Raw genomic sequence first — 8,214 nt, forward strand, 5'->3', positions numbered from 1 at the left:
CCCGTGGCCGTGTGACACTGGAATCTCTCTCGAGCTGTCCGTTCATCACTTACAAACGTTCTCTCACTCAGTCACACACCACCACCAAAACCGCAACTTCAGAGAGAGTGTTTTCACCAAGAAAACCCAACGTGCGGGGCGAACGTGCCCTGGCCCACTCGACCTCCCACGTCAACCGCTTTTCGAGAAGCATGCTGTTTGTGTAGGACGTGACTCACGACTTTATGGCGGCGGCCCGGTGCGCGGTGAACGGATGAGGCTGATTAGCGACTGCCCGCGGGACACGAGAACGCGTCTGTAGGAGAAGCTTGAAACCGTGGGAGCGCGCTTGTAAAAGTGTGCGCTGGACTGAGGAAACTCGGCTCGTGCTTTTCCCCCCAGAAAGCCGAGGAATGTTTCTATCGCTGCTCCACACTTCAAAGACGACGAAACTTGCCATGTGTTTAAATAATGTATTTACCTCAACTAAAAACCTTGTCCAATCTGTAGAAGGATGCACAAAGCATGACAGCTAATAGCCTATGCACAAATGTTCTTTAGCGCTGCGCGACTACTGACTGCACTGTCGTGGTAATTCAATTGAAATCTGAACTTGACCATCAGCTCTACAAATGCTGACAGTTCTGTAAAGTTGTTCGGGCAGAAAGGCGTCGAGATCGATCCGCTGGACAACAAATTGTAGCCTAACTTAATCATTTAGTTGTTTTTGAAAATCACTCACCGACTCCAGGGCGGTATGTCAAGATTATTCCCGACTCTTCCTGGACCCGAGGAAAGTATTAAGTAACTTGTTTTTTGAGTTGCTCAACTTTTGTGAAGCTTCGGCACGGGGACCCAGCCTCGGAAGTGAATCCGTGCGGCTGAACTGATAAAGACGTTTCCAAAGTTTCCCACCTCTCTCCTCTATCCCGCCCGGCACCCGCCCCGTAATTGTAGGCCTATAGGTGCGTGTGTGTGTGAGAGAGAGTGAGAGAGAGAGAGAGAGAGAGAGTTGAAAACGAGAAGGCATGTGCATCGGTATAAACAGGCATGTTTAGAAAGTTGTGATGTTGCTGACAGCTAGCCTTCTCATCTCCTGAGATGAACTGAATCGATCCATGACACGAAACAAACAAATAACGCCTGTTCCATGGCTGCACTCATATAGCAACATTTTCACATCCGATACAAAACTTTCACAGTCACATCTTATATCAAACTTTCACGTCACTACACATTTACATGAGCGATCTCTCGTCGTGATATGAACTGGGTTATATAAACTTCCCGAACGATTATACATGCACACTTTGCATGATGCTATAAGCGGCCATCTATGTTTGCATGTCAGGGGGAGTCTGGAACTCCAGATTTGAAACACATAGCCTAGGCTACATAAGGTCACACACACACACACACACACACACACACACACACACAGTCACTCTACTCAACCACAAAAGAGGGAAAATATATGGTCTAGCTGAAGCATATTTTCCTCTCCCCCTCTTGTATCCTACCCTCCACCTCTCCCTCTGATTTTCTCTCCCCCATTTCCTCTCTCGCTCTCTCTCTCTCCCCTCTTGCACTCTCTCTCCTTCTCTCTCCCCCTCTGCCCCCGGCCTGTACTCCCCCTGCAGATGTCTATAAAATGGGGACTGCTCAGCTGCCAGATCGCTCCCCTGATTCAGGAGTTGGACAGAACCTCCCAGACATTCTGATGGGAAAATGGTGACTCAGCCCAAAGCTGACCTCCCCACACTCAGCTGATGCGGCACCTCACCGCGCTCCACTGTTCCAACGCTCTGAGCTGACGCGTCTCGTCACCGCGCTCCACTGTTCCAACGCTCTGACCTGTCCGCTTACAGTGTTATATGTTATATGTACTGAGTGTGTTATATTTATTTTTTATTAGATGTGTTTTTAATTATATTATAATATTCCAATAAGTTTTAGCTTGTTAGAGGGGATGCATCCCCTCTATTGAAATCCGGAGACTTCTTATTATTACAGTGCATGAAAATGCACTGTACTGTTCTTCCTAGGCAACAACTTCTTCTTCTTATTCCGCTTACCACTTTTTCGTATTCAATTTCTCTTGAACAGTTTAACTTAGAAACTTCATTCAAACTTTGTAACGTAGGTATTCAAACGGACAAAGCTGATATGTCTTTTCAACTTTGAAACTTTTATACTTTTTATTAAAGAAAAACTTTAAACTTTAAAAATCCCTATAGACTTAAAGGGACACCAGGCAACGTTTTCGTGTTAATTAATCATCTTCGTAAGTCGGTATATGGTTAAATGACTCATTATGGGGCGAATAAAGGCTCTCTCGCCCGCCCCTACTGCCTGTAGGAAGAATATCCCACTTGCAAGTTCGGTGTATCCTACCCGCCGACCGAAGCAGGATCAGTTTACAGCACAGAACGAAACGCTAGAGATTGTTGCAAACTTGTGTATAATGGCAGAGCCGGCGAATAAGCAGCGAAAACCCTTGACGGAAGACGCAAAGAAAAGGAAAAGAGCTTCAGACTGAGCGAGGGGGAGTTTTGTAGAGAAAAAGCATCAGGCTTGCTTGATGTCCCTTTAACATTGCCGATTATGACATCATAATACGGCCGTTAAGCAATTAGAATCCTATGGCAGGTGTTCAGGCTGCACCTGCAGCCTCAGGCTTTAAGCATACAATCTGGGTCAATTAAGACTACACATCCTATTCAACTGTTTCCTCTGCCCAAAACTGTTTCAAAATAAAAGTCCCCACTACAATAATCCACTGTTAAACAATGTAGCCCATTAAACTACTGAACTTTTTACATTCAACTTTTAAACGGTCTACTTTTAAACTATTATTAAACTATCTATCTATTAAACTAGCTGTCTATCAACAACTTTTAAACTATCTACATTCAACTTTTAAACTTTTAAACTATATACATTCAACTTTTAAACAGTCTACTTTTAAACTATTATTGCAATGCTTTTCTAGTTATTATTATTTTTCTTTTTACCTTTTTGTGCGCGCTATTCAGCCTAAACTGCTTAACGTACAAATTTGGTTGAAGCACCGTTCCATAGATCTTCCAAGGCTTTACCGTCCTATCCGTTTTTTAAATTTTTGAGAAGTTTATACTTTTTGAGATATTTGTAATTAAAAGTGTATTTTTCCCCCATAGACTTGAATGGGGGCTGTGATGTCATAGTAGAGCCAGCTGCGCTCGTTAAGTAGTTCTCAGAGAAGTTCCCAGGCTAATCAGAACACTGGCACAGGTGTCACCTGTGAGGAATTCAACTGTCTCAGCTTCTAAGCATACAATCCAGAGCGGTAGAAAAACAGAGTGGCGACACTCCCATAGACTTCCATAGGAAACAATGGCGGGGCTTTTTCTAGGCTCCTTCGGCGTTATGCAGAGCTCAAAAGTTCCTAACTTTGACATTCACGGCTTTAGCCCCATTCACTTCCATTGCTTTCTGCCTGATATTGTCAGTGGTAAGTAGACGAAGGTACGACGTTTTTTCAATTGGCATATGCATTTCCTATACCAACAGCACTAGTAGGTACTGGTATTGTTCTTTGAGGTTTCTGTGCTGCTTGTTTAACTGATATTTATTGCTTAAATGTTGACCGAAATTTTAAAGCCAAAAGTTAGCCTGCAAACCTTGATGTGGAGAGAGGCTAGCTTAAAGATAATGTTCCTACGTCAATAATGAATTTCAGATTCTTATTCACATACATAGAGTTAATGTTAGACATGCTATAAGGGGGAACACAAACTTGATAAAATACATTTCATACAGCATGGTAACTCTATATTCAGATGTGCTGGTTATCAATGGGTTTGTGATTAACGCAATTTCGTGTTGGTGTTCTTGGTGTAATAATTTTGATTGCTTTATCTGCCAAGTAATTTGTCAAATACAAAGCGAAGTTTGCATGTAAGGGACTGACGTGACAAGAGGGCATTGCCTTTCATTAGGTCAGTGATCTTTGTAAGTAGGACATCTTTTTTTGGATAACTGAAAAGTGTAGTCAGGTTAATAGGGCATAGATCACTCTGAAAGTAATCCCCAACAAAATCATTCTTTATGTTATTGTTATAGTTTTTGTGTGGACTTGTGGCACCCCCAACCAGCCTTGCAAATGGTTGGCTGTGTATGGGTATGTAAATCTCTTGCTGGCCTCTTGCTGGAGATGGCCTCTTGCTTAGGTTTTTGCTACTTACTTAATGTGTTATCCCAAGTATACACTGAGTGTTACCTGCTCTGTTCTCTCCCTCCATTCTCCACTGTGCCTGTTCTGCTTATCCAGGACCAAGGATGCAGAGGACAAGAAGGGTGTGCGATATGACTGGAATGGTCAGATAAGATCATTTTTTATGTTTGAGGTCCACACGATGGGGCCCTTACACAAATGGAGTTGTGTTGATCCAACATCTTCCACACCTCCCATAACACTCCCGACTCCAGCCAAATGTTGCATCCTCCTTACCATGTCCCTCTTATAGGTGTACACGGAGGGCTACCCATCCCTTCCACATTGTGTCTTTTGTGTAGTTCACACACAAGTGTTGTTCAAATTTTGTAAACTGAAATCTTTTTATTTTTTGGAAACCTAAATGAGTGTCAGACCTCCTTTTTATGTTGCAGTGCCACCATACCTTCCTCCCAGTCTTTTTTGCATTTGTTCCTGTTATTGTTTTAAACACACATTGAAAACTTAATAAAAAATTATATTGAAAACCTAACATGTATCAGTCATCCTTTTCATGATGTAGTCTCACCAGCCGGCTGAAATATAAGTTATAAGTATTTTATTGAAATAGGCCTAGTTGATTGCTTATTGAGTTACAAGTGTGTTATTGAAACAGTGGGTGTCTTATCTTGCAGTATTAATCAATTTTTTCACATTTAAGTTGTTGATTCTTATTTAGCCTATGTGTTTTTGACATGTTTATGGCTTAGTCTTAAATTGTTACCAAGGCTGTGTGGTGGCCACCTTTATGCTATTTCTCTAAAAGAACTGAACAGATTTAATGCATTGATCAAACTTTTAAAATTTAAGCTGTTAGGCTACTGAATGCCATTCATATATTTATATATTTGATAGACGTTTATTGCTAGTCTTACAATGATGGTGTTGTGTGGTAGATTTGGGGAGGGCACCTTCATCTTCATCTCACCAAACGAACTGAAAAGGACACTGGATCTAATGTCCACACACAAAAAGGATACAAAATGCATAGCCTACGTTTTGACAATGTAAGTAAAGTATATGTAGCGTGATACAGGCAAATGTAGGAATCCAGGAACAGCTCATGTCCAGCAAGGAAACAAACGTTCAATGTTAGAACTACCAAAGAACATATTTTAGATCGATGTTGCAAACTAATTATACTCGCAATATATAATTGACACTATAATGTAAGCATGCTAACAGGTAATAACACTCGTTTTTAGTTTGTTGTAATGTTTCCCGTTCAATACTGCACTCGCTGCTGTCTATCCCATTGAAATAACACGACACGCAAAGAGCTGTTTGGAACTGTTGAAGCGTACGTGAACCACGTGACCGCGTGGCGACTTCAAAGAGTGTCGCAACTCTCTTTTTCTATGGCTCTGATACAATCTAGCTCTACCTGAACTACACATCCTGTTAAAGCGTTTCCTGTGTGTCAAAATAAAAGTCCCAGCCATATCTCATGCATTCAGCATTATATCTCCAGAACGGCTTGACGTACATGCTTCAGATTTGGTACGAGTGTTTTTATGGACTCAAAGATGAAGTGAGTTGAAGTTGGAGGTTGAAGGTCAAATGTCAAGGTCAAAAATACCTTGAGTATGATATCTCAAGAATGCCATGTCACACAAGATTCAAATTTGGTTACTCCAAAAGCACCTTTGCAGTTATCACAATTACCCTACCAACCAGCTAGCAGCAAGCTCAACAGCCTCACCAACACCCTAACCAGCAGACTGCATCCCCTCGTGTAATTCCTCGGAATTGCATTTCTAGTTTATTATTATTTTATCTAGAGACATACAATGTTTTTGCTGTTGTTGGTGGTGGAGAACATTTCTTCAAGAAAGTTTAACTTTAGTAAGTCCCATCTGAAAACAAGTGACGTTTCTAGATGACTCCTTTTGCCTTTCCTTCTGAGTGTCTGTGAGCTGGCCTGGAGAGCAAAGGATCGTCCAGGTGTGGCCAGAAAGTTTGGGAGCTGAGGAAGCATTCCTGAGCATTCCTGACCTTGGACTCAGGGAAACGCCACCAGAGAGAGTGAGAGAGAGACGTATGAATCACAAAAGGAGGTGTGTGTGTGTGTGTGTGTGTGTGTGTGTGTGTGCGCGTGTATGTGTGTGTGTGTGCACGTGTGTGCAGGGGTGTCATCACTTGTGTGTAAGCAGTAATGCCAGATTTCTTGCCAGGCCCAATGTGTTGTATTTATTATATCAGAGACAACACATTCGGAATGGGGGGAAATTCATGCAGGAAGCCTACCTATTTTCTTTGTGATGGCCTCTATTACGTTGTAACACTCCAGTCTTATATACCATAGTATCCTCATTATGGCAGCTGCTAGCGTAGCTAGCGTAGCTAGCGTAGCGGTCATGTAGGGATTGTCAAAGTTTCTTTCTTTTTTTTTTTCTTCCGTCATCTACTTCCTGAATTGTTGGTCAACGATTCCCGGGACACCGAAACACCGGGACACATGAGATTTGGTGGGCATGCGCACACACACACACACACACACATCCTGACACACACGCACGCATGCACTCAGGCACACAGGCATGCACATACAGTACAAGCATACACAAACGAGTGGGGGATGGAGTAGGAGATGGAGACAAATTGATAAGAGAGATTTATTTTCGCGGAACGGATGTACAGCACTGAGCGGCTGTTATAATTTGTACCACTATGCGGTACATCTAGTTATAAATGTAATCAAAATGAAGCAGTCCACATCCCAATCACACTGGCCATTAAGCCACATTATGATCTTACTGATTGCTGACAATTTAAGGTAGGCTATGCTCTGTAGGCAGTGTGCATACTTCACAAGAGCTTCAGGGATGTTGGAAGTATCTTGTGAGAGGGTGCAGATCATAAAAAGGGGGAGGAGGGTTCTGGCTGTTAAATAGACCATTTTAACGCAGTTTGTGAGGGACAGAAATACCATTGGCTAACAGAGCAAGCAGGCCCCGTCCTGTGTCTGACCCAGGAGACGTTAACATTGGTTTCCTGAATTAGGTTATCTATGGAACAATATTAGAATCAAATGTTTTGTGTGTATCACGTTTTGAAACTGTAGAAATTATTTGTAACAAGTAATTGTCGATATTACAAATATTCCCTACACTTTCAAATCTATTCTACGGGTATGGATCGGTTTTACAGCTACAAATCATCCTACAGTTACAAATATTTTACCATTACAAAAATATTTTATAATTACAAATCAATATTCTACGCACAAAAAGTTGTCCTACGGTTACAAATCTTTTTTGCAGATGCACAGACTTTTGCACCACCTTAGGGATGAGAAGTGTCTCATATCTATTGTGTGTGTGTGTATCAGGATTTGTAACTGTAAAACTGATTTGTGATTTAACAAAAAAAATAACACAAACGATTTTAAGTATTACTCATATGTCCTTCACTTACAAATATATTCCACAGGTACTAAACCTTCCACAGTTGCTGTCTTTCAATTACGAAACTATTCTGCCAATCTCTGCCGCTCGCACAAGTACATTTTCTGCAAGTACAAGTACTTTTGAGCCTGTTCTGGCGCTTCCTGTTGAATAGCCAATAGCGATGCTCATGTTTGGCAAGCCAGTCTGCCTCTGTAACAGATCTCATTCTGTTAGATTAGATAACCACACCTCCTCAACCATCACCCTGAACACCGGCGTACCACAGGGCTGTGTGCTGAGCCCTCTCCTTTACATTACATTACATTACATTACATTTGGCTGACGCTTTTTAACCAAAGCGACTAACAACATGGTAAACAGTAAGTTTTAGAACAATTCTCACAATTTTAGGACAGTTTAAAAAAACATTAGAGTACAGTAAGAATAAGTGCGTCGGTGAGTGCTGTTTTTAAAAGTTACTTGTCAGTTTAAAACGGCTGGTGAGTGCTAGGATCAGTAAGACTTGTTGTAAGTGTTGCTATGAGAGTAGATGTTCTCTAAAGAGCTGGGTCTTCAGGAGTTTTTTGAAAG

General features: G+C 41.7%; 1 protein-coding gene across 1 annotated transcript in view; it reads right to left on the minus strand.

Moving 5' to 3' along the window:
• Nucleotides 1–845, minus strand: part of gas2b (growth arrest-specific 2b) — a 37,909-nt gene extending 37,064 nt beyond the window's left edge. The window contains exon 1 of the mRNA XM_042074219.1: nt 722–845. The gene's annotated coding sequence lies outside the window, so the exon portion shown is untranslated. The remainder of the gene's footprint in view (nt 1–721) is intronic.
• Between the last annotated feature and the right edge of the window lie 7,369 nt (nt 846–8,214).

The sequence above is a fragment of the Alosa sapidissima genome, chromosome 20, assembly GCF_018492685.1.
Source record: "Alosa sapidissima isolate fAloSap1 chromosome 20, fAloSap1.pri, whole genome shotgun sequence".
NCBI classification, from domain to species: Eukaryota; Metazoa; Chordata; class Actinopteri; order Clupeiformes; family Clupeidae; genus Alosa; species Alosa sapidissima.